The 25,043-nt window shown below is 47.7% G+C and overlaps 15 non-coding genes and 1 pseudogene across 15 annotated transcripts; all 16 read left to right on the top strand.

Annotated features, from left to right (window-relative positions):
* Positions 1–367: 367 nt before the first annotated feature.
* Positions 368–465, top strand: LOC141247568 (U2 spliceosomal RNA; annotated as a pseudogene).
* Positions 466–5,985: 5,520 nt separating this feature from the next.
* On the top strand, positions 5,986–6,179 carry LOC141247567 (U2 spliceosomal RNA). Its single transcript, XR_012311003.1, has one exon. It is a non-coding gene; the product is annotated as a U2 spliceosomal RNA (small nuclear RNA).
* Positions 6,180–7,294: 1,115 nt separating this feature from the next.
* On the top strand, positions 7,295–7,485 carry LOC141247611 (U2 spliceosomal RNA). Its single transcript, XR_012311042.1, has one exon. It is a non-coding gene; the product is annotated as a U2 spliceosomal RNA (small nuclear RNA).
* A 1,115-nt stretch (positions 7,486–8,600) lies between these two features.
* On the top strand, positions 8,601–8,791 carry LOC141247609 (U2 spliceosomal RNA). Its single transcript, XR_012311041.1, has one exon. It is a non-coding gene; the product is annotated as a U2 spliceosomal RNA (small nuclear RNA).
* A 1,115-nt stretch (positions 8,792–9,906) lies between these two features.
* On the top strand, positions 9,907–10,097 carry LOC141247608 (U2 spliceosomal RNA). The gene has a single exon (XR_012311040.1). It is a non-coding gene; the product is annotated as a U2 spliceosomal RNA (small nuclear RNA).
* Positions 10,098–11,212: 1,115 nt separating this feature from the next.
* LOC141247607 (U2 spliceosomal RNA) lies at positions 11,213–11,403 on the top strand. Its single transcript, XR_012311039.1, has one exon. It is a non-coding gene; the product is annotated as a U2 spliceosomal RNA (small nuclear RNA).
* A 1,115-nt stretch (positions 11,404–12,518) lies between these two features.
* Positions 12,519–12,710, top strand: LOC141247613 (U2 spliceosomal RNA). The gene has a single exon (XR_012311044.1). It is a non-coding gene; the product is annotated as a U2 spliceosomal RNA (small nuclear RNA).
* Positions 12,711–13,832: 1,122 nt separating this feature from the next.
* Positions 13,833–14,023, top strand: LOC141247569 (U2 spliceosomal RNA). The gene has a single exon (XR_012311004.1). It is a non-coding gene; the product is annotated as a U2 spliceosomal RNA (small nuclear RNA).
* Positions 14,024–15,147: 1,124 nt separating this feature from the next.
* On the top strand, positions 15,148–15,338 carry LOC141247606 (U2 spliceosomal RNA). Its single transcript, XR_012311038.1, has one exon. It is a non-coding gene; the product is annotated as a U2 spliceosomal RNA (small nuclear RNA).
* A 1,115-nt stretch (positions 15,339–16,453) lies between these two features.
* On the top strand, positions 16,454–16,643 carry LOC141247564 (U2 spliceosomal RNA). Its single transcript, XR_012311001.1, has one exon. It is a non-coding gene; the product is annotated as a U2 spliceosomal RNA (small nuclear RNA).
* A 1,113-nt stretch (positions 16,644–17,756) lies between these two features.
* LOC141247620 (U2 spliceosomal RNA) lies at positions 17,757–17,946 on the top strand. Its single transcript, XR_012311051.1, has one exon. It is a non-coding gene; the product is annotated as a U2 spliceosomal RNA (small nuclear RNA).
* Positions 17,947–19,059: 1,113 nt separating this feature from the next.
* LOC141247616 (U2 spliceosomal RNA) lies at positions 19,060–19,250 on the top strand. Its single transcript, XR_012311047.1, has one exon. It is a non-coding gene; the product is annotated as a U2 spliceosomal RNA (small nuclear RNA).
* Positions 19,251–20,370: 1,120 nt separating this feature from the next.
* On the top strand, positions 20,371–20,561 carry LOC141247604 (U2 spliceosomal RNA). Its single transcript, XR_012311036.1, has one exon. It is a non-coding gene; the product is annotated as a U2 spliceosomal RNA (small nuclear RNA).
* Positions 20,562–21,682: 1,121 nt separating this feature from the next.
* Positions 21,683–21,873, top strand: LOC141247592 (U2 spliceosomal RNA). Its single transcript, XR_012311025.1, has one exon. It is a non-coding gene; the product is annotated as a U2 spliceosomal RNA (small nuclear RNA).
* A 1,122-nt stretch (positions 21,874–22,995) lies between these two features.
* Positions 22,996–23,186, top strand: LOC141247581 (U2 spliceosomal RNA). The gene has a single exon (XR_012311014.1). It is a non-coding gene; the product is annotated as a U2 spliceosomal RNA (small nuclear RNA).
* A 1,120-nt stretch (positions 23,187–24,306) lies between these two features.
* On the top strand, positions 24,307–24,497 carry LOC141247563 (U2 spliceosomal RNA). The gene has a single exon (XR_012311000.1). It is a non-coding gene; the product is annotated as a U2 spliceosomal RNA (small nuclear RNA).
* The last annotated feature ends 546 nt before the right edge of the window (positions 24,498–25,043 follow it).

Genomic DNA, 25,043 nt, shown 5'->3' with positions numbered 1-25,043 from the left:
CACCTTCAGTCTGCTGCTGGACAGCCAGCAGCAGCAGCAGCAGGAGAGTTAATTAATCAGCAACCCTCCTGCTAAGGGTAGACAGCTGCTCGTTCCACCCCCCCCCCCCCTTAATTGGTTCTCCTCCCTTCCAACGGTGTTGAGGCGGGTGGGAACAGCCGGGGGTTGAGGGTACTGTGCTAAAAGAGGTGGAGTTATGCAGATCTAAAACGCGTGGATTGCAGCAGCAGCAAGCCGAAAAGTGCAGGCATGTGAGGGATCTAGAGGTTGACAGCATGTCTTCTTAACGGGAGTCCAGGTGGCCATCTCCACAAATGGACTTTTCAGAATCCTTGGGTGGCACCGTAGTCGGAAACCAATTCTGGTTATCGCTTCTCGGCCTTTTGGCTAAGATCAAGTGTAGTATCTGTTCTTTTAAGAACACAAGAGCTACGATCTACACTTGACGAGAGCGATCGAACTCTGAAGGAGAAGAGCTTCGGAGCCCAGCTGACATCGGTGGGAGGAAGAAGCTCTAAAGAATCCAGAAGAAGACGAAGACTCGGAGAAGAATCGGGCTGTCCTGTGGAATCTTCGAGGAAGAAAATCATCGAGACAAAGACCTTTCGGGGAATTTGTCCAGAACACGACGGGAGAATAATCTGCATAGCTCCACCCATTCCGGGAAGAGTTCCAGATCCAGCTCCAAGAAGTAACTGCAGGAGGAAAGCCATGGCAAGCGCTGCGAGGAAGGCCGAAAAGAAGAGCCTGGAGCAGGGGACAGCCAGGAGGGCCCAGTCAGGAGCCGATTCTGACCCCAAGGACTCTGCCTCCACGACTGGCCAGCAGAAGGGACCCCAGAAGCCCCGCCACGAAGCTCCAGCCCTGGAGCCATGGATGCGGCAGACGGTGGCCCTGAAGCTGAAGGAAGTGGATGGGAGGGTGCCGGACATGTCCTCGGACGTGTTCTGCCAGAAGATGCTGCTGGATCGAGGCTTCTCCAGGTCGGACACCCTCAGCATCCAGACCTTCTTGACGGGGATCTTCTTCGTCACCTTCGCCACTGTGAACACCTGCAGGAGGTTCTGGGAAATGGTAAGCGCAAAAGGATCGGATAATTCTTTCTCTGCCTTTACAGGTAGCTGCCCTATCCAGAGGGACGAAAGGAGGATCACGGTCTCCATGCGCAACCCGCACACCCCAGGCCAAGACATCTGTACCTTCCTGAGACGCTTCTGTTTGGTTGTGAAGGAACCCTCTCACATCCTGAATGGACTCGGCTTCTGGACAGGTAAGTGGTCGGTGACCGTTAGACTTCACAGGGACCTGGCGTACTCAGACGGACTTCGGCACCTGCCCCCGACATTCTCCCTGGGCAACTCCTACGGCCTCATCTATTACCCGGACATGCCGTGGAACTGCAGGAGATGCGGCAAGAACGGCCACGAGATGAAGGACTGCAAGGAGGATGCCTGCAGGATTTGTCGAGTGACGGGACACAGCTCGAAGGACTGCCCGAAGAAGACGTCCTGCAACCTGTGTGGGCTGGCGGCTCATCTGTACAAGGATTGCCCCAAGCGTGAGAGATCCTGGGCATCGGTGGTTGCGACGACCCCAGCTCCGGAGGACAAGGCCCCGACGACCAGGCCTGTGAAGGTCAAGGACGCGACGACCAAGGCCCCAGCGGCCAAGGCCGAGACGACCAAGGCCAAAGCGGTCAAGGAGTCGGTGGCCAAAGCCCCAGCGACGGTCCCAGCAGCTCCGAAGCAGAAGAAAAAGTCAAAGGAGGGTAAGAGTTCTGTCACCCCTCTCTCGATCCCTCCCCCTGCCACCCCTGTCCAATACCCCACCCCGGCCACCCCTGCTGAGGATTCCACCTCCTCTTCCTCCTTCCCCTACTCCTCAGCAGGTGTCCTTTCCCCTGCCCCGGCAGCCACTCTCCCTCCCAGACCATGGTAGCGGTGGAATTAACCTTTCCTCCACCTGCCGCTATCTATTCCGAGGAGGATTTTCCCCTTCTTGTCTCCCCAATTCCAACCCGGGGAAAGAGGAAGGTGGAGGACAGCCCTGCTACTGAATCCTCCAAAAAGAAGATTCTGGATTTCGTAGGCGAAAAGGAGGATACCCTCCCTGAGCCAGAAGAGATGGAGCACATGGTTGAGACCCTGGTGGCCGAGCCAGAAGAGGAGGAACTGGTGGTCGCCGAGATCGAGGCCGCGCTGCTTGACCAGATGGAGGAAGAGGGCCTGCTGGTGATCCCGTCACCAGCAGTCAACACCGACGAGGGACCACCCGACCGGAGTGGTAACTAAGGTGTATTGCCTGCGCTAACTTTTTCTTTTTTCCCTACATGATGGCTAATATTAACTTATTTTCCATTAATGTCAGGAGCATCAAGGACAAGTTCAGACGTCAGACTATTTATGCCTTCCTTACTTCCCAGTTGTGTGATGTTTATATGTTGCAGGAATGTTCCCTTCCCTCCTCTAGGTCCTTCAAACATCTGGCCAGGGAGTGGTCCCACGGTCCATCCTACTGGTCCGGTGGGGGTGACTGCAAGTCTGCGGGGGTCGCAATTCTGATCAGGGGGGGCGCATTCACGCTTGAGTCCGTCCAGGAGCTCATCTGCGGCAGGGCTCTTGTTGTAGATGGCAACTGGGCGGGAGAACCTGTCAGGTTCATCAACGTGTATGCGTCCCCACTGAAGAATGAGCGTTTGGAGCTTTTCCAGACCCTGCGGCTTCAGCTTGCCACCACCAGGACCTTAGTGATGGCCGGGGATTTCAACTGCCCCATCGAGGAGGATGGTCGTAGTTCTGGCACATCTGCCAAGTTGGACATCACGTCCAAGCTGCTCATCGAGATGGTAACCGAGGCCTCTCTTCAGGACGTGGTGGGCTCCATGGGGAGAGGCTCCACGAACTATTCGTGGAGCCGACCCGATGGCTCACTCCGCTCCAGGATTGACTTTGTGTTCACCTCTCGGGCAGTCAGGCAGAGTAGGCACTCGATGGTCCCCTGCTTCTTCTCCGACCACAGAGCCATTCACTTACAAGGTGTCCTCGGCGACGGTTTTCCGTCCGGCCCCGGCTCCTGGAAGCTGAATTGTGCTCTGCTGGCTCAGGATGAAGTCGTGGAGGAGCTGAGAGCAGCCTACGCAATGTGGCAGTCCTACAAGGGTAGCTTCCAAACAGTCTCTGATTGGTGGGAATATGTTAAACTTGAGTTTCGCTGTTTCTTTCAGGCCAAGGGTCGACAACAGGCGTGTGAGAAGAGGAGGGACTTCAGAGGGCTGCAGCGCGAGCTGCGGTCGCTGCAGGACCTTCTTCACTGCGGCTGGGACGTGAGGGAGGAGCTGGAGGAGACCAAGAAGAGCCTGAAAAGGCACTTTGAGGAGGAGTCCAAGCGAATCGTCTTCCGTTCCAAAGTGGAGAATCTGGAGAAGGGTGAGAAATGTAACTCATTCTTTTTCAGGAAACTTCATGCCGATCACACGCCCCTGAACGAGCTGCGAGACGAGAGCGGAAACATGCGACGTGGGAAGGAGGACGTGATGAGGGTCGTCAGCGACTTCTACAGCGAACTCTACTCCCACAAGACTACCGACCCCGACGCTGCTGATAAGTTCCTGTCAGGTATCACTAACCATCTTGATCCTGCAGGCACGGCAGCCTTGGACAAACCTCGGTTGGTGGGCAAATTGCTCTCTGCCGCTAAATCCTTTAGGACCGGCAGGACCCCGGGCAGTGATGGTCTTCCAGCGGAACTCTATGTAGCGCTGGGAGACCTCATCTGTCCGGACCTGTTGGACCTGTACGAGGAGATGGTGGTGGAGGGTAGAATGCCTCCATCTTTGAGGGAAGGAATGGTCACGATCCCGTACAAGCGGAAGGGAGAGAGGTGCGACCTGAGGAATTGGCGTCCCATCACTCTGCTCAACGTGGACTACAAGATCCTGGCCAAGACGATGGCGACACGACTTAAGACGGTCATCGGACGGATCATCCACCCGGACCAGACCTGCGGCATCCCTGGACGTCGCATCGCAGACAGCCTCGCTCTCGTGCGGGACACGGTCGAGTACATCAAGGTCCGCCGCGCACACGCGGCCCTGGTCTCCTTGGATCAGGAGAAGGCCTTCGACCGGGTTTCCCACGAGTTCATGGGCCGAGCTCTGCACCGGTTAGGTTTGGGTAACATGTTTTGTTCGTATGTCCGTCTGATGTATTTTGATATCCACAGCTCGGTGTTGGTGAACGGCTGGAAGACTGACCCCTTCCCTGTCCTCTCTGGGGTCAGACAAGGCTGCCCTCTATCACCTCTTCTTTTTGTTTGTGTTATAGAACTCTTCGCAGAGGCTATCCGGCAGAATGGAGAGATCAGAGGGATCACCGCACCGGGTCCGGGACGACACGAGGTCAAGTGCTCGCTCTACATGGACGACGTCACCGTCTTCTGCGCTGATCGTGGTTCAGTCGACGCCCTCGTCCAGACGTGTGAGAGGTTCGGCCGGGCTTCAGGGGCCAAAGTCAACTGCAGGAAGTCGGAAGCCATGCTCTTCGGGGATTGGCAGCCGGCCTCCTCCGCCCCCTTCCCCTTCAACATTCAACCGGATTTCCTCAAGGTGCTGGGAGTCTGGTTCGGGAAGGAAGGAGCGGCCCTCAAGTCCTGGCAAGAACGCTTGGCCAAGGTGAAGCAGCGGATCGGACTCTGGAGCCTCAGACACCTCACTTGTGAGGGTAAGGCACTCGTCCTGCGTAATGAGGTCCTGCCCGTCTTGCAGTACACGGCGCAGGCCTGGCCCCCACACGTCACTGTGTGCAGGGCCATTACCAGGACAGTGTTTCACTTTGTCTGGGGATCCAAGATGGACAGAGTCAGGCGGGCCGTCATGTACAAGGAGCCTCGCAAGGGTGGGAAGGGCGTTCCAGATATCCCCACCCTCCTGCGATCCTCTTTTGTGTGTGATTGTGTCCGCCGGACTTTGCAAGTCAAGAATGGCTCCGCGGGCAGGTCCATGTCTCGCTTCTTCCTGCTTCCTCTTTGGAGGCGACTCGGCTGGGACAAGTGGGACAGCTCCTTCCCCTACAACTGGACGACGCCATGGTTCTACGGAGACGTCGTTCGATTTGTGGGGGAACATCAACTGGAGGGACTCAAGCCCGACTTGTGGAAGCCCAAAACTATCCACAAGCTCATCAGAGCCAAGGATGACGTGGAGAACATCACAGGACTTCACCAGGACACGCTGGAGACTGTGTGGACAAATGTGTCGTCTGACAGGCTGACCAACGGGCACAAGGACTTGTCGTGGATGGCGATTCAGGGCGGACTGCCCGTCCGGTCATTCATGCATGCCCGGAACCTGTGCAAGACCCGGTACTGCCCAAGGTGCCCCTTCGTGGAGGAAACATCTTTGCACACTTTTTGGGACTGCGGATTTGCACAGCGCCTGTTGACTGCCCTTGAGGACGACCTGAGGAACTCTGTCCCCAGGGCGAGCCTATCGCACCATTCTGTGCTTTACGGACTCTTCCCTGGGGTTCATACCGTCAGAGCCATCCAGGAGGCTTGGCGCCTTATGAACTGCTTCAAGGATGCCGTTTGGGTCGCCAGGAACCGGCTCATCTTGAGGAGGGAGAGGATGTCCATCCAGGACTGCCGCAGGCTGATCCACAGCCTGCTCAGAGACTATTCCATCGTGGACGGTCCGGAGGACGAGGATCAGGACTAAACCCCTCCTCCCCCTCTCCCCTTATGTGTCTTGTCTTTCAATAAAGCTTCGGGCCTGTGATTTTCCCCTCCCCATCCCCTTTTTCCCAATCCCCATCCCTTATCACGGTTCGTCGTACTGTATTGATTGACATGCTTTTTCTTTCAGATTGAGTGTTTTGTGTAGCATAGGGGTGTGATGTGTCTAGTTAGTGCGTCGTATCCTCATGCTATGTAAATATGATGTAGAATTCTGTGTGTACTGGGCTGCGGCACAGTACACTGTCTGTTAACTTATTTTTTGTGCTAGTAAAAGATATATTCAATCAAAAAAATCTGTTCTTATCAGTTTAATATCTGATACGTCCCCTATCTAGGGACCATATATTAAATGGATTTTTAGAACAGGGAGATGGAAAAAGAGCTTGCTCTGTCCACTCCACGCATTGACCTGGTATTGCAGTATCTCCAGGACCGGTGCACCCCTTCTTTAATGCAGTTTCTAAAATCAGAAAGAATTGAATTCAATGCTTTTTGTTCATTTGGCTTGTTTGTCGGATTTTGGGATGGACTCTTTGGCTTTGCTTTTCTTCTCCTCATTGGATTTTTCATGTTAAAAGTTGCAGAAGCCAGATGACAAGCTCATTTTGGTTCAACTTCAGCAACTGTGCATTGCATTGCCATGTAATGTAATGCAATGCTATCTATCTAGCTCTCCCTCTATACTTCCTTTTGGATAAACAGACATATTAGGCAAGCATTTTGGAGCTTTCACCTAAATAACTACAGGTGGTGAGATAAGCTGCACAATATAATTGACCTTTCAGTATATTGTTGCACACACACCATCTATTTAGCAAATGCCCTTGTTATCAACAGCAGCCTTTTAAACTCACCTGAGCTAACAGGTATGTGAGCTGGTTACTCTGCTGCGCTTAAAATTTCTTTTTTGGTTTGCTACAATGCCTTTTCTGAAACGTTGTCTCCCTCTGCTGGAACACTGACTTCTTTCATTTAATGCCTGCAGACTATAAAAGAGAAACCAACCCAAAAAGTTTGGTTGATTAGTCTGTGGCATTCTTTTAAACTGTTGCTTATGGCGGTCTCTGTGAGCTTCTCAGTGACATTCAGCCATCCAGGTATCCCGCCTGCAGTAGACGGAATGTGGCAATGGAACGCTGGCTGCGCGTGTCATAATAGGCTCTGAGCCTTTATATACCTGCGCACAGCAGCAGCCACCTTCAGTCTGCTGCTGGACAGCCAGCAGCAGCAGCAGCAGGAGAGGTAATTAATCAGCAACCCTCCTGCTAAGGGTAGACAGCTGCTCGTTCCACCCCCCCCCCGCCTTAATTGGTTCTCCTCCCTTCCAACGGTGTTGAGGCGGGTGGGAACAGCCGGGGGTTGAGGGTACTGTGCTAAAAGAGGAGGAGTTATGCAGATCTAAAACGCGTGGATTGCAGCAGCAGCAAGCCGAAAAGTGCAGGCATGTGAGGGATCTAGAGGTTGACAGCATGTCTTCTTAACGGGAGTCCAGGTGGCCATCTCCACAAATGGACTTTTCAGAATCCTTGGGTGGCACCGTAGTCGGAAACCAATTCTGGTTATCGCTTCTCGGCCTTTTGGCTAAGATCAAGTGTAGTATCTGTTCTTATCAGTTTAATATCTGATACGTCCCCTATCTGGGGACCATATATTAAATGGATTTTTAGAACAGGGAGATGGAAAAAGAGCTTGCTCTGTCCACTCCTCGCATTGACCTGGTATTGCAGTATCTCCAGGACCGGTGCACCCCTTCTTTAATGCAGTTTCTAAAATCAGAAAGAATTGAATTCAATGCTTTTTGTTCATTTGGCTTGTTTGTCGGATTTTGGGATGGACTCTTTGGCTTTGCTTTTCTTCTCCTCATTGGATTTTTCATGTTAAAAGTTGCAGAAGCCAGATGACAAGCTCATTTTGGTTCAACTTCAGCAACTGTGCATTGCATTGCCATGTAATGTAATGCAATGCTATCTATCTAGCTCTCCCTCTATACTTCCTTTTGGATAAACAGACATATTAGGCAAGCATTTTGGAGCTTTCACCTAAATAACTACAGGTGGTGAGATAAGCTGCACAATATAATTGACCTTTCAGTATATTGTTGCACACACACCATCTATTTAGCAAATGCCCTTGTTATCAACAGCAGCCTTTTAAACTCACCTGAGCTAACAGGTATGTGAGCTGGTTATTCTGCTGCGCTTAAAATTTCTTTTTTGGTTTGCTACAATGCCTTTTCGGAAACGTTGTCTCCCTCTGCTGGAACACTGACTTCTTTCATTTAATGCCTGCAGACTATAAAAGAGAAACCAACCCAAAAAGTTTGGTTGATTAGTCTGTGGCATTCTTTTAAACTGTTGCTTATGGCGGTCTCTGTGAGCTTCTCAGTGACATTCAGCCATCCAGGTATCCCGCCTGCAGTAGACGGAATGTGGCAATGGAACGCTGGCTGCGCGTGTCATAATAGGCTCTGAGCCTTTATATACCTGCGCACAGCAGCAGCCACCTTCAGTCTGCTGCTGGACAGCCAGCAGCAGCAGCAGCAGGAGAGGTAATTAATCAGCAACCCTCCTGCTAAGGGTAGACAGCTGCTCGTTCCACCCCCCCCCCGCCTTAATTGGTTCTCCTCCCTTCCAACGGTGTTGAGGCGGGTGGGAACAGCCGGGGGTTGAGGGTACTGTGCTAAAAGAGGTGGAGTTATGCAGATCTAAAACGCGTGGATTGCAGCAGCAGCAAGCCGAAAAGTGCAGGTATGTGAGGGATCTAGAGGTTGACAGCATGTCTTCTTAACGGGAGTCCAGGTGGCCATCTCCACAAATGGACTTTTCAGAATCCTTGGGTGGCACCGTAGTCGGAAACCAATTCTGGTTATCGCTTCTCGGCCTTTTGGCTAAGATCAAGTGTAGTATCTGTTCTTATCAGTTTAATATCTGATACGTCCCCTATCTGGGGACCATATATTAAATGGATTTTTAGAACAGGGAGATGGAAAAAGAGCTTGCTCTGTCCACTCCTCGCATTGACCTGGTATTGCAGTATCTCCAGGACCGGTGCACCCCTTCTTTAATGCAGTTTCTAAAATCAGAAAGAATTGAATTCAATGCTTTTTGTTCATTTGGCTTGTTTGTCGGATTTTGGGATGGACTCTTTGGCTTTGCTTTTCTTCTCCTCATTGGATTTTTCATGTTAAAAGTTGCAGAAGCCAGATGACAAGCTCATTTTGGTTCAACTTCAGCAACTGTGCATTGCATTGCCATGTAATGTAATGCAATGCTATCTATCTAGCTCTCCCTCTATACTTCCTTTTGGATAAACAGACATATTAGGCAAGCATTTTGGAGCTTTCACCTAAATAACTACAGGTGGTGAGATAAGCTGCACAATATAATTGACCTTTCAGTATATTGTTGCACACACACCATCTATTTAGCAAATGCCCTTGTTATCAACAGCAGCCTTTTAAACTCACCTGAGCTAACAGGTATGTGAGCTGGTTATTCTGCTGCGCTTAAAATTTCTTTTTTGGTTTGCTACAATGCCTTTTCTGAAACGTTGTCTCCCTCTGCTGGAACACTGACTTCTTTCATTTAATGCCTGCAGACTATAAAAGAGAAACCAACCCAAAAAGTTTGGTTGATTAGTCTGTGGCATTCTTTTAAACTGTTGCTTATGGCGGTCTCTGTGAGCTTCTCAGTGACATTCAGCCATCCAGGTATCCCGCCTGCAGTAGACGGAATGTGGCAATGGAACGCTGGCTGCGCGTGTCATAATAGGCTCTGAGCCTTTATATACCTGCGCACAGCAGCAGCCACCTTCAGTCTGCTGCTGGACAGCCAGCAGCAGCAGCAGCAGGAGAGGTAATTAATCAGCAACCCTCCTGCTAAGGGTAGACAGCTGCTCGTTCCACCCCCCCCCCGCCTTAATTGGTTCTCCTCCCTTCCAACGGTGTTGAGGCGGGTGGGAACAGCCGGGGGTTGAGGGTACTGTGCTAAAAGAGGTGGAGTTATGCAGATCTAAAACGCGTGGATTGCAGCAGCAGCAAGCCGAAAAGTGCAGGTATGTGAGGGATCTAGAGGTTGACAGCATGTCTTCTTAACGGGAGTCCAGGTGGCCATCTCCACAAATGGACTTTTCAGAATCCTTGGGTGGCACCGTAGTCGGAAACCAATTCTGGTTATCGCTTCTCGGCCTTTTGGCTAAGATCAAGTGTAGTATCTGTTCTTATCAGTTTAATATCTGATACGTCCCCTATCTGGGGACCATATATTAAATGGATTTTTAGAACAGGGAGATGGAAAAAGAGCTTGCTCTGTCCACTCCTCGCATTGACCTGGTATTGCAGTATCTCCAGGACCGGTGCACCCCTTCTTTAATGCAGTTTCTAAAATCAGAAAGAATTGAATTCAATGCTTTTTGTTCATTTGGCTTGTTTGTCGGATTTTGGGATGGACTCTTTGGCTTTGCTTTTCTTCTCCTCATTGGATTTTTCATGTTAAAAGTTGCAGAAGCCAGATGACAAGCTCATTTTGGTTCAACTTCAGCAACTGTGCATTGCATTGCCATGTAATGTAATGCAATGCTATCTATCTAGCTCTCCCTCTATACTTCCTTTTGGATAAACAGACATATTAGGCAAGCATTTTGGAGCTTTCACCTAAATAACTACAGGTGGTGAGATAAGCTGCACAATATAATTGACCTTTCAGTATATTGTTGCACACACACCATCTATTTAGCAAATGCCCTTGTTATCAACAGCAGCCTTTTAAACTCACCTGAGCTAACAGGTATGTGAGCTGGTTATTCTGCTGCGCTTAAAATTTCTTTTTTGGTTTGCTACAATGCCTTTTCTGAAACGTTGTCTCCCTCTGCTGGAACACTGACTTCTTTCATTTAATGCCTGCAGACTATAAAAGAGAAACCAACCCAAAAAGTTTGGTTGATTAGTCTGTGGCATTCTTTTAAACTGTTGCTTATGGCGGTCTCTGTGAGCTTCTCAGTGACATTCAGCCATCCAGGTATCCCGCCTGCAGTAGACGGAATGTGGCAATGGAACGCTGGCTGCGCGTGTCATAATAGGCTCTGAGCCTTTATATACCTGCGCACAGCAGCAGCCACCTTCAGTCTGCTGCTGGACAGCCAGCAGCAGCAGCAGCAGGAGAGGTAATTAATCAGCAACCCTCCTGCTAAGGGTAGACAGCTGCTCGTTCCACCCCCCCCCCGCCTTAATTGGTTCTCCTCCCTTCCAACGGTGTTGAGGCGGGTGGGAACAGCCGGGGGTTGAGGGTACTGTGCTAAAAGAGGTGGAGTTATGCAGATCTAAAACGCGTGGATTGCAGCAGCAGCAAGCCGAAAAGTGCAGGTATGTGAGGGATCTAGAGGTTGACAGCATGTCTTCTTAACGGGAGTCCAGGTGGCCATCTCCACAAATGGACTTTTCAGAATCCTTGGGTGGCACCGTAGTCGGAAACCAATTCTGGTTATCGCTTCTCGGCCTTTTGGCTAAGATCAAGTGTAGTATCTGTTCTTATCAGTTTAATATCTGATACGTCCCCTATCTGGGGACCATATATTAAATGGATTTTTAGAACAGGGAGATGGAAAAAGAGCTTGCTCTGTCCACTCCTCGCATTGACCTGGTATTGCAGTATCTCCAGGACCGGTGCACCCCTTCTTTAATGCAGTTTCTAAAATCAGAAAGAATTGAATTCAATGCTTTTTGTTCATTTGGCTTGTTTGTCGGATTTTGGGATGGACTCTTTGGCTTTGCTTTTCTTCTCCTCATTGGATTTTTCATGTTAAAAGTTGCAGAAGCCAGATGACAAGCTCATTTTGGTTCAACTTCAGCAACTGTGCATTGCATTGCCATGTAATGTAATGCAATGCTATCTATCTAGCTCTCCCTCTATACTTCCTTTTGGATAAACAGACATATTAGGCAAGCATTTTGGAGCTTTCACCTAAATAACTACAGGTGGTGAGATAAGCTGCACAATATAATTGACCTTTCAGTATATTGTTGCACACACACCATCTATTTAGCAAATGCCCTTGTTATCAACAGCAGCCTTTTAAACTCACCTGAGCTAACAGGTATGTGAGCTGGTTATTCTGCTGCGCTTAAAATTTCTTTTTTGGTTTGCTACAATGCCTTTTCTGAAACGTTGTCTCCCTCTGCTGGAACACTGACTTCTTTCATTTAATGCCTGCAGACTATAAAAGAGAAACCAACCCAAAAAGTTTGGTTGATTAGTCTGTGGCATTCTTTTAAACTGTTGCTTATGGCGGTCTCTGTGAGCTTCTCAGTGACATTCAGCCATCCAGGTATCCCGCCTGCAGTAGACGGAATGTGGCAATGGAACGCTGGCTGCGCGTGTCATAATAGGCTCTGAGCCTTTATATACCTGCGCACAGCAGCAGCCACCTTCAGTCTGCTGCTGGACAGCCAGCAGCAGCAGCAGCAGGAGAGGTAATTAATCAGCAACCTCCCTGCTAAGGGTAGACAGCTGCTCGTTCCACCCCCCCCCCGCCTTAATTGGTTCTCCTCCCTTCCAACGGTGTTGAGGCGGGTGGGAACAGCCGGGGGTTGAGGGTACTGTGCTAAAAGAGGTGGAGTTATGCAGATCTAAAACGCGTGGATTGCAGCAGCAGCAAGCCGAAAAGTGCAGGCATGTGAGGGATCTAGAGGTTGACAGCATGTCTTCTTAACGGGAGTCCAGGTGGCCATCTCCACAAATGGACTTTTCAGAATCCTTGGGTGGCACCGTAGTCGGAAACCAATTCTGGTTATCGCTTCTCGGCCTTTTGGCTAAGATCAAGTGTAGTATCTGTTCTTATCAGTTTAATATCTGATACGTCCCCTATCTGGGGACCATATATTAAATGGATTTTTAGAACCAGGGAGATGGAAAAAGAGCTTGCTCTGTCCACTCCACGCATTGACCTGGTATTGCAGTATCTCCAGGACCGGTGCACCCCTTCTTTAATGCAGTTTCTAAAATCAGAAAGAATTGAATTCAATGCTTTTTGTTCATTTGGCTTGTTTGTCGGATTTTGGGATGGACTCTTTGGCTTTGCTTTTCTTCTCCTCATTGGATTTTTCATGTTAAAAGTTGCAGAAGCCAGATGACAAGCTCATTTTGGTTCAACTTCAGCAACTGTGCATTGCATTGCCATGTAATGTAATGCAATGCTATCTATCTAGCTCTCCCTCTATACTTCCTTTTGGATAAACAGACATATTAGGCAAGCATTTTGGAGCTTTCACCTAAATAACTACAGGTGGTGAGATAAGCTGCACAAATATAATTGACCTTTCAGTATATTGTTGCACACACACCATCTATTTTAGCAAATGCCCTTGTTATCAACAGCAGCCTTTTAAACTCACCTGAGCTAACAGGTATGTGAGCTGGTTACTCTGCTGCGCTTAAAATTTCTTTTTTGGTTTGCTACAATGCCTTTTCTGAAACGTTGTCTCCCTCTGCTGGAACACTGACTTCTTTCATTTATTGCCTGCAGACTATAAAAGAGAAACCAACCCAAAAAGTTTGGTTGATTAGTCTGTGGCATTCTTTTAAACTGTTGCTTATGGCGGTCTCTGTGAGCTTCTCAGTGACATTCAGCCATCCAGGTATCCCACCTGCAGTAGACGGAATGTGGCAATGGAACGCTGGCTGCGCGTGTCATAATAGGCTCTGAGCCTTTATATACCTGCGCACAGCAGCAGCCACCTTCAGTCTGCTGCTGGACAGCCAGCAGCAGCAGCAGCAGCAGGAGAGGTAATTAATCAGCAACCCTCCTGCTAAGGGTAGACAGCTGCTCGTTCCACCCACCCCCCCCGCCTTAATTGGTTCTCCTCCCTTCCAACGGTGTTGAGGCGGGTGGGAACAGCCGGGGGTTGAGGGTACTGTGCTAAAAGAGGTGGAGTTATGCAGATCTAAAACGCGTGGATTGCAGCAGCAGCAAGCCGAAAAGTGCAGGCATGTGAGGGATCTAGAGGTTGACAGCATGTCTTCTTAACGGGAGTCCAGGTGGCCATCTCCACAAATGGACTTTTCAGAATCCTTGGGTGGCACCGTAGTCGGAAACCAATTCTGGTTATCGCTTCTCGGCCTTTTGGCTAAGATCAAGTGTAGTATCTGTTCTTATCAGTTTAATATCTGATACGTCCCCTATCTGGGGACCATATATTAAATGGATTTTTAGAACAGGGAGATGGAAAAAGAGCTTGCTCTGTCCACTCCACGCATTGACCTGGTATTGCAGTATCTCCAGGACCGGTGCACCCCTTCTTTAATGCAGTTTCTAAAATTCAGAAAGAATTGAATTCAATGCTTTTTGTTCATTTGGCTTGTTTGTCGGATTTTGGGATGGACTCTTTGGCTTTGCTTTTCTTCTCCTCATTGGATTTTTCATGTTAAAAGTTGCAGAAGCAGATGACAAGCTCATTTTGGTTCAACTTCAGCAACTGTGCATTGCATTGCCATGTAATGTAATGCAATGCTATCTATCTAGCTCTCCCTCTATACTTCCTTTTGGATAAACAGACATATTAGGCAAGCATTTTGGAGCTTTCACCTAAATAACTACAGGTGGTGAGATAAGCTGCACAATATAATTGACCTTTCAGTATATTGTTGCACACACACCATCTATTTAGCAAATGCCCTTGTTATCAACAGCAGCCTTTTAAACTCACCTGAGCTAAACAGGTATGTGAGCTGGTTACTCTGCTGCGCTTAAAATTTCTTTTTTGGTTTGCTACAATGCCTTTTCTGAAACGTTGTCTCCCTCTGCTGGAACACTGACTTCTTTCATTTAATGCCTGCAGACTATAAAAGAGAAACCAACCCAAAAAGTTTGGTTGATTAGTCTGTGGCATTCTTTTAAACTGTTGCTTATGGCGGTCTCTGTGAGCTTCTCAGTGACATTCAGCCATCCAGGTATCCCACCTGCAGTAGACGGGAATGTGGCAATGGAACGCTGGCTGCGCGTGTCATAATAGGCTCTGAGCCTTTATATACCTGCGCACAGCAGCAGCCACCTTCAGTCTGCTGCTGGACAGCCAGCAGCAGCAGCAGCAGCAGGAGAGGTAATTAATCAGCAACCCTCCTGCTAAGGGTAGACAGCTGCTCGTTCCACCCACCCCCCCCCGCCTTAATTGGTTCTCCTCCCTTCCCACGGTGTTGAGGCGGGTGGGAAACAGCCGGGGGTTGAGGGTACTGTGCTAAAAGAGGTGGAGTTATGCAGATCTAAAACGTGTGGATTGCAGCAGCAGCAAGCCGAAAAGTGCAGGCATGTGAGGGATCTAGAGGTTGACAGCATGTCTTCTTAACGGGAGTCCAGGTGGCCATCTCCACAAATGGACTTTTCAGAATCCTTGGGTGGCACCGTAGTCGGAAACCAATTCTGGTTATCGCTTCTCGGCCTTTTGGCTAAGATCAAGTGTAGTATCTGTTCTTATCAGTTTAATATCTGATACGTCCCCTATCTGGGGACCATATATTAAATGGATTTTTAGAACAGGGAGATGGAAAAAGAGCTTGCTCTGTCCACTCCTCGCATTGACCTGGTATTGCAGTATCTCCAGGACCGGTGCACCCCTTCTTTAATGCAGTTTCTAAAATCAGAAAGAATTGAATTCAATGCTTTTTGTTCATTTGGCTTGTTTGTCGGATTTTGGGATGGACTCTTTGGCTTTGCTTTTCTTCTCCTCATTGGATTTTTCATGTTAAAAGTTGCAGAAGCCAGATGACAAGCTCATTTTGGTTCAACTTCAGCAACTGTGCATTGCATTGCCATGTAATGTAATGCAATGCTATCTATCTAGCTCTCCCTCTATACTTCCTTTTGGATAAACAGACATATTAGGCAAGCATTTTGGAGCTTTCACCTAAATAACTACAGGTGGTGAGATAAGCTGCACAATATAATTGACCTTTCAGTATATTGTTGCACACACACCATCTATTTAGCAAATGCCCTTGTTATCAACAGCAGCCTTTTAAACTTCACCTGAGCTAACAGGTATGTGAGCTGGTTATTCTGCTGCGCTTAAAATTTCTTTTTTGGTTTGCTACAATGCCTTTTCTGAAACGTTGTCTCCCTCTGCTGGAACACTGACTTCTTTCATTTAATGCCTGCAGACTATAAAAGAGAAACCAACCCAAAAAGTTTGGTTGATTAGTCTGTGGCATTCTTTTAAACTGTTGCTTATGGCGGTCTCTGTGAGCTTCTCAGTGACATTCCAGCCATCCAGGTATCCCGCCTGCAGTAGACGGAATGTGGCAATGGAACGCTGGCTGCGCGTGTCATAATAGGCTCTGAGCCTTTATATACCTGCGCACAGCAGCAGCCACCTTCAGTCTGCTGCTGGACAGCCAGCAGCAGCAGCAGCAGGAGAGGTAATTAATCAGCACCCTCCTGCTAAGGGTAGACAGCTGCTCGTTCCACCCCCCCCCCCGCTTAATTGGTTCTCCTCCCTTCCAACGGTGTTGAGGCGGGTGGGAACAGCCGGGGGTTGAGGGTACTGTGCTAAAAGAGGTGGAGTTATGCAGATCTAAACGCGTGGATTGCAGCAGCAGCAAGCCGAAAAGTGCAGGTATGTGAGGGATCTAGAGGTTGACAGCATGTCTTCTTAACGGGAGTCCAGGTGGCCATCTCCACAAATGGACTTTTCAGAATCCTTGGGTGGCACCGTAGTCGGAAACCAATTCTGGTTATCGCTTCTCGGCCTTTTGGCTAAGATCAAGTGTAGTATCTGTTTCTTATCAGTTTAATATCTGATACGTCCCTATCTGGGGACCATATATTAAATGGATTTTTAGAACAGGGAGATGGAAAAAGAGCTTGCTCTGTCCACTCCTCGCATTGACCTGGTATTGCAGTATCTCCAGACCGGTGCACCCCTTCTTTAATGCAGTTTCTAAAATCAGAAAGAATTGAATTCAATGCTTTTTGTTCATTTGGCTTGTTTGTCGGATTTTGGGATGGACTCTTTGGCTTTGCTTTTCTTCTCCTCATTGGATTTTTCATGTTAAAAGTTGCAGAAGCCAGATGACAAGCTCATTTTGGTTCAACTTCAGCAACTGTGCATTGCATTGCCATGTAATGTAATGCAATGCTATCTATCTAGCTCTCCCTCTATACTTCCTTTTGGATAAACAGACATATTAGGCAAGCATTTTGGAGCTTTCACCTAAATAACTACAGGTGGTGAGATAAGCTGCACAATATAATTGACCTTTCAGTATATTGTTGCACACACACCATCTATTTAGCAAATGCCCTTGTTATCACAGCAGCCTTTTAAACTCACCTGAGCTAACAGGTATGTGAGCTGGTTATTCTGCTGCGCTTAAAATTTCTTTTTTGGTTTGCTACAATGCCTTTTCTGAAACGTTGTCTCCCTCTGCTGGAACACTGACTTCTTCATTTAATGCCTGCAGACTATAAAAGAGAACCAACCCAAAAAAGTTTGGTTGAATTAGTCTGTGGCATTCTTTTAAACTGTTGCTTATGGCGGTCTCTGTGAGCTTCTCAGTGACATTCAGCCATCCAGGTATCCCGCCTGCAGTAGACGGAATGTGGCAATGGAACGCTGGCTGCGCGTGTCATAATAGCTCTGAGCCTTTATATACCTGCGCACAGCAGCAGCCACCTTCAGTCTGCTGCTGGACAGCCAGCAGCAGCAGCAGCAGGAGAGGTAATTAATCAGCAACCCTCCTGCTAAGGGTAGACAGCTGCTCGTTCCACCCCCCCCCGCCTTAATTGGTTTCTCCTCCCTTCCAACGGTGTTGAGGCGGGTGGGAACAGCCGGGGGGTTGAGGGTACTGTGCTAAAAGAGGTGGAGTTATGCAGATCTAAAACGCGTGGATTGCAGCAGCAGCAAGCCCGAAAAGTGCAGGTATGTGAGGGATCTAGAGGTTGACAGCATGTCTTCTTAACGGGAGTCCAGGTGGCCATCTCACAAATGACTTTTCAGAATCCTTGGGTGGCACCGTAGTCGGAAACCAATTCTGGTTATCGCTTCTCGGCCTTTTGGCTAAGATCAAGTGTAGTATCTGTTCTTATCAGTTTAATATCTGATACGTCCCTATCTGGGGACCATATATTAAATGGATTTTTAGAACAGGGAGATGGAAAAAGAGCTTGCTCTGTCCACTCCTCGCATTGACCTGGTATTGCAGTATCTCCAGGACCGGTGCACCCCTTCTTTAATGCAGTTTCTAAAATCAGAAAGAATTGAATTCAATGCTTTTTGTTCATTTGGCTTGTTTGTCGGATTTTGGGATGGACCTCTTTGGCTTTGCTTTTCTTCTCTCATTGGATTTTTCATGTTAAAAGTTGCAGAAGCCAGATGACAAGCTCATTTTGGTTCAACTTCAGCAACTGTGCATTGCATTGCCATGTAATGTAATGCAATGCTATCTATCTAGCTCTCCCTCTATACTTCCTTTTGGATAAACAGACATATTAGGCAAGCATTTTGGAGCTTTCACCTAAATAACTACAGGTGGTGAGATAAGCTGCACAATATAATTGACCTTTCAGTATATTGTTGCACACACACCATCTATTTAGCAAATGCCCTTGTTATCAACAGCAGCCTTTTAAACTCACCTGAGCTAACAGGTATGTGAGCTGGTTATTCTGCTGCGCTTAAAATTTCTTTTTGGTTTGCTACAATGCCTTTTCTGAAACGTTGTCTCCCTCTGCTGGAACACTGACTTCTTTCATTTAATGCCTGCAGACTATAAAAGAGAAACCAACCCAAAAAGTTTGGTTGATTAGTCTGTGCATTCTTTTAAACTGTTGCTTATGGCGGTCTCTGTGAGCTTCTCAGTGACATTCAGCCATCCAGGTATCCCGCCTGCAGTAGACGGAATGTGGCAATGGAACGCTGGCTGCGCGTGTCATAATAGGCTCTGAGCCTTTATATACCTGCGCACAGCAGCAGCCACCTTCAGTCTGCTGCTGGACAGCCAGCAGCAGCAGCAGCAGGAGAGGTAATTAATCAGCAACCCTCCTGTAAGGGTAGACAGCTGCTCGTTCCACCCCCCCCCCCGCCTTAATTGGTTCTCCTCCCTTCCAACGGTGTTGAGGCGGGTGGGAACAGCCGGGGGTTGAGGTTACTGTGCTAAAAGAGGTGGAGTTATGCAGATCTAAAACGCGTGGATTGCAGCAGCAGCAAGCCGAAAAGTGCAGGCATGTGAGGGATCTAGAGGTTGACAGCATGTCTTCTTAACGGGAGTCCAGGTGGCCATCTCCACAAATGGACTTTTCAGAATCCTTGGGTGGCACCGTAGTCGGAAACCAATTCTGGTTATCGCTTCTCGGCCTTTTGGCTAAGATCAAGTGTAGTATCTGTTCTTATCAGTTTAATATCTGATACGTCCCCTATCTGGGGACCATATATTAAATGGATTTTTAGAACAGGGAGATGGAAAAAGAGCTTGCTCTGTCCACTCCACGCATTGACCTGGTATTGCAGTATCTCCAGGACCGGTGCACCCCTTCTTTAATGCAGTTTCTAAAATCAGAAAGAATTGAATTCAATGCTTTTTGTTCATTTGGCTTGTTTGTCGGATTTTGGGATGGACTCTTTGGCTTTGCTTTTCTTCTCCTCATTGGATTTTTCATGTAAAAGTTGCAGAAGCCAGATGACAAGCTCATTTTTGGTTCAACTTCAGCAACTGTGCATTGCATTGCCATGTAATGTAATGCAATGCTATCTATCTAGCTCTCCCTCTATACTTCCTTTTGGATAAACAGACATATTAGGCAAGCATTTTGGAGCTTTCACCTAAATAACTACAGGTGGTGAGATAAGCTGCACAATATAATTGACCTTTCAGTATATTGTTGCACACACACCATCTATTTAGCAAATGCCCCTTGTTATCAACAGCAGCCTTTTAAACTCACCTGAGCTAACAGGTATGTGAGCTGGTTACTCTGCTGCGCTTAAAATTTCTTTTTTGGTTTGCTACAATGCCTTTTCTGAAACGTTGTCTCCCTCTGCCTGGAACACTGACTTCTTTCATTTAATGCCTGCAGACTATAAAAGAGAAACCAACCCAAAAAGTTTGGTTGATTAGTCTGTGGCATTCTTTTAAACTGTTGCTTATGGCCGTCTCTGTGAGCTTCTCAGTGACATTCAGCCATCCAGGTATCCCGCCTGCAGTAGACGGAATGTGGCAATGGAACGCTGGCTGCGCGTGTCATAATAGGCTCTGAGCCTTTATATACCTGCGCACAGCAGCAGCCACCTTCAGTCTGCTGCTGGACAGCCAGCAGCAGCAGCAGCAGGAGAGGTAATTAATCAGCAACCCTCCTGCTAAGGGTAGACAGCTGCTCGTTCCACCACCCCCCCCCCCCGCCTTAATTGGTTCTCCTCCCTTCCAACGGTGTTGAGGCGGGTGGGAACAGCCGGGGTGAGGGTACTGTGCTAAAAGAGGTGGAGTTATGCAGATCTAAAACGCGTGGATTGCAGCAGCAGCAAGCCGAAAAAGTGCAGGCATGTGAGGGATCTAGAGGTTGACAGCATGTCTTCTTAACGGGAGTCCCAGGTGGCCATCTCCACAAAGGACTTTTCAGAATCCTTGGGTGGCACGTAGTCGGAAACCAATTCTGGTTATCGCTTCTCGGCCTTTTGGCTAAGATCAAGTGTAGTATCTGTTCTTATCAGTTTAATATCTGATACGTCCCCTATCTGGGGACCATATATTAAATGGATTTTTAGAACAGGGAGATGGAAAAAGAGCTTGCTCTGTCCACTCCACGCATTGACCTGGTATTGCAGTATCTCCAGGACCGGTGCACCCCTTCTTTAATGCAGTTTCTAAAATCAGAAAGAATTGAATTCAATGCTTTTTGTTCATTTGGCTTGTTTGTCGGATTTTGGGATGGACTCTTTGGCTTTGCTTTTCTTCTCCTCATTGGATTTTTCATGTTAAAAGTTGCAGAAGCCAGATGACAAGCTCATTTTGGTTCAACTTCAGCAACTGTGCATTGCAATTGCCATGTAATGTAATGCAATGCTATCTATCTAGCTCTCCCTCTATACTTCCTTTTGGATAAACAGACATATTAGGCAAGCATTTTGGAGCTTTCACCTAAATAACTACAGGTGGTGAGATAAGCTGCACAATATAATTGACCTTTCAGTATATTGTTGCACACACACCATCTATTTAGCAAATGCCCTTGTTATCAACAGCAGCCTTTTAAACTCACCTGAGCTAACAGGTATGTGAGCTGGTTACTCTGCTGCGCTTAAAATTTCTTTTTTGGTTTGCTACAATGCCTTTTCTGAAACGTTGTCTCCCTCTGCTGGAACACTGACTTCTTTCATTTAATGCCTGCAGACTATAAAAGAGAAACCAACCCAAAAAGTTTGGTTGATTAGTCTGTGGCATTCTTTTAAACTGTTGCTTATGGCGGTCTCTGTGAGCTTCTCAGTGACATTCAGCCATCCAGGTATCCCACCTGCAGTAGACGGAATGTGGCAATGGAACGCTGGCTGCGCGTGTCATAATAGGCTCTGAGCCTTTATATACCTGCGCACAGCAGCAGCCACCTTCAGTCTGCTGCTGGACAGCCAGCAGCAGCAGCAGCAGCAGGAGAGGTAATTAATCAGCAACCCTCCTGCTAAGGGTAGACAGCTGCTCGTTCCACCCACCCCCCCCGCCTTAATTGGTTCTCCTCCCTTCCAACGGTGTTGAGGCGGGTGGGAACAGCCGGGGGTTGAGGGTACTGTGCTAAAAGAGGTGGAGTTATGCAGATCTAAAACGCGTGGATTGCAGCAGCAGCAAGCCGAAAAGTGCAGGCATGTGAGGGATCTAGAGGTTGACAGCATGTCTTCTTAACGGGGAGTCCAGGTGGCCATCTCCACAAATGGACTTTTCAGAATCCTTGGGTGGCACGTAGTCGGAAACCAATTCTGGTTATCGCTTCTCGGCCTTTTGGCTAAGATCAAGTGTAGTATCTGTTCTTATCAGTTTAATATCTGATACGTCCCCTATCTGGGGACCATATATTAAATGGATTTTTAGAACAGGGAGATGGAAAAAGAGCTTGCTCTGTCCACTCCACGCATTGACCTGGTATTGCAGTATCTCCAGGACCGGTGCACCCCTTCTTTAATGCAGTTTCTAAAATCAGAAAGAATTGAATTCAATGCTTTTTGTTCATTTGGCTTGTTTGTCGGATTTTGGGATGGACTCTTTGGCTTTGCTTTTCTTCTCCTCATTGGATTTTTCATGTTAAAAGTTGCAGAAGCCAGATGACAAGCTCATTTTGGTTCAACTTCAGCAACTGTGCATTGCATTGCCATGTAATGTAATGCAATGCTATCTATCTAGCTCTCCCTCTATACTTCCTTTTGGATAAACAGACATATTAGGCAAGCATTTTGGAGCTTTCACCTAAATAACTACAGGTGGTGAGATAAGCTGCACAATATAATTGACCTTTCAGTATATTGTTGCACACACACCATCTATTTAGCAAATGCCCTTGTTATCAACAGCAGCCTTTTAAACTCACCTGAGCTAACAGGTATGTGAGCTGGTTACTCTGCTGCGCTTAAAATTTCTTTTTTGGTTTGCTACAATGCCTTTTCTGAAACGTTGTCTCCCTCTGCTGGAACACTGACTTCTTTCATTTAATGCCTGCAGACTATAAAAGAGAAACCAACCCAAAAAGTTTGGTTGATTAGTCTGTGGCATTCTTTTAAACTGTTGCTTATGGCGGTCTCTGTGAGCTTCTCAGTGACATTCAGCCATCCAGGTATCCCACCTGCAGTAGACGGAATGTGGCAATGGAACGCTGGCTGCGCGTGTCATAATAGGCTCTGAGCCTTTATATACCTGCGCACAGCAGCAGCCACCTTCAGTCTGCTGCTGGACAGCCAGCAGCAGCAGCAGCAGCAGGAGAGGTAATTAATCAGCAACCCTCCTGCTAAGGGTAGACAGCTGCTCGTTCCACCCACCCCCCCCCGCCTTAATTGGTTCTCCTCCCTTCCAACGGTGTTGAGGCGGGTGGGAACAGCCGGGGGTTGAGGGTACTGTGCTAAAAGAGGTGGAGTTATGCAGATCTAAAACGCGTGGATTGCAGCAGCAGCAAGCCGAAAAGTGCAGGCATGTGAGGGATCTAGAGGTTGACAGCATGTCTTCTTAACGGGAGTCCAGGTGGCCATCTCCACAAATGGACTTTTTCAGGATCCTTGGGTGGCACCGTAGTCGGAAACCAATTCTGGTTATCGCTTCTCGGCCTTTTGGCTAAGATCAAGTGTAGTATCTGTTCTTATCAGTTTAATATCTGATACGTCCCCTATCTGGGGACCATATATTAAATGGATTTTTAGAACAGGGAGATGGAAAAAGAGCTTGCTCTGTCCACTCCACGCATTGACCTGGTATTGCAGTATCTCCAGGACCGGTGCACCCCTTCTTTAATGCAGTTTCTAAAATCAGAAAGAATTGAATTCAATGCTTTTTGTTCATTTGGCTTGTTTGTCGGATTTTGGGATGGACTCTTTGGCTTTGCTTTTCTTCTCCTCATTGGATTTTTCATGTTAAAAGTTGCAGAAGCCAGATGACAAGCTCATTTTGGTTCAACTTCAGCAACTGTGCATTGCATTGCCATGTAATGTAATGCAATGCTATCTATCTAGCTCTCCCTCTATACTTCCTTTTGGATAAACAGACATATTAGGCAAGCATTTTGGAGCTTTCACCTAAATAACTACAGGTGGTGAGATAAGCTGCACAATATAATTGACCTTTCAGTATATTGTTGCACACACACCATCTATTTAGCAAATGCCCTTGTTATCAACAGCAGCCTTTTAAACTCACCTGAGCTAACAGGTATGTGAGCTGGTTACTCTGCTGCGCTTAAAATTTCTTTTTTTGGTTTGCTACAATGCCTTTTCTGAAACGTTGTCTCCCTCTGCTGGAACACTGACTTCTTTCATTTAATGCCTGCAGACTATAAAAGAGAAACCAACCCAAAAAGTTTGGTTGATTAGTCTGTGGCATTCTTTTAAACTGTTGCTTATGGCGGTCTCTGTGAGCTTCTCAGTGACATTCAGCCATCCAGGTATCCCACCTGCAGTAGACGGAATGTGGCAATGGAACGCTGGCTGCGCGTGTCATAATAGGCTCTGAGCCTTTATATACCTGCGCACAGCAGCAGCCACCTTCAGTCTGCTGCTGGACAGCCAGCAGCAGCAGCAGCAGCAGGAGAGGTAATTAATCAGCAACCCTCCTGCTAAGGGTAGACAGCTGCTCGTTCCACCCACCCCCCCCGCCTTAATGGTTCTCCTCCCTTCCAACGGTGTTGAGGCGGGTGGGAACAGCCGGGGGTTGAGGGTACTGTGCTAAAAGAGGTGGAGTTATGCAGATCTAAAACGCGTGGATTGCAGCAGCAGCAAGCCGAAAAGTGCAGGCATGTGAGGGATCTAGAGGTTGACAGCATGTCTTCTTAACGGGAGTCCAGGTGGCCATCTCCACAAATGGACTTTTCAGAATCCTTGGGTGGCACCGTAGTCGGAAACCAATTCTGGTTATCGCTTCTCGGCCTTTTGGCTAAGATCAAGTGTAGTATCTGTTCTTATCAGTTTAATATCTGATACGTCCCCTATCTGGGGACCATATATTAAATGGATTTTTAGAACAGGGAGATGGAAAAAGAGCTTGCTCTGTCCACTCCACGCATTGACCTGGTATTGCAGTATCTCCAGGACCGGTGCACCCCTTCTTTAATGCAGTTTCTAAAATCAGAAAGAATTGAATTCAATGCTTTTTGTTCATTTGGCTTGTTTGTCGGATTTTGGGATGGACTCTTTGGCTTTGCTTTTCTTCTCCTCATTGGATTTTTCATGTTAAAAGTTGCAGAAGCCAGATGACAAGCTCATTTTGGTTCAACTTCAGCAACTGTGCATTGCATTGCCATGTAATGTAATGCAATGCTATCTATCTAGCTCTCCCTCTATACTTCCTTTTGGATAAACAGACATATTAGGCAAGCATTTTGGAGCTTTCACCTAAATAACTACAGGTGGTGAGATAAGCTGCACAATATAATTGACCTTCAGTATATTGTTGCAACACACACCATCATTTAGCAAATGCCCTTGTTATCAACAGCAGCCTTTTTAACTCACCTGAGCTAACAGGTATGTGAGCTGGTTACTCTGCTGCGCTTAAAATTTCTTTTTGGTTTGCTACAATGCCTTTTCTGAAACGTTGTCTCCCTCTGCTGGAACACTGACTTCTTTCATTTAATGCCTGCAGACTATAAAA

The sequence above is a fragment of the Phyllobates terribilis genome, unplaced genomic scaffold, assembly GCF_046119375.1.
Source record: "Phyllobates terribilis strain yellow unplaced genomic scaffold, ASM4611937v1 Scaffold_3189__1_contigs__length_86951, whole genome shotgun sequence".
Lineage (NCBI taxonomy): Eukaryota > Metazoa > Chordata > Amphibia > Anura > Dendrobatidae > Phyllobates > Phyllobates terribilis.
Note: the sequence above shows the minus strand (reverse complement) of the source record. Positions and strands in the feature narration are given on the sequence as shown.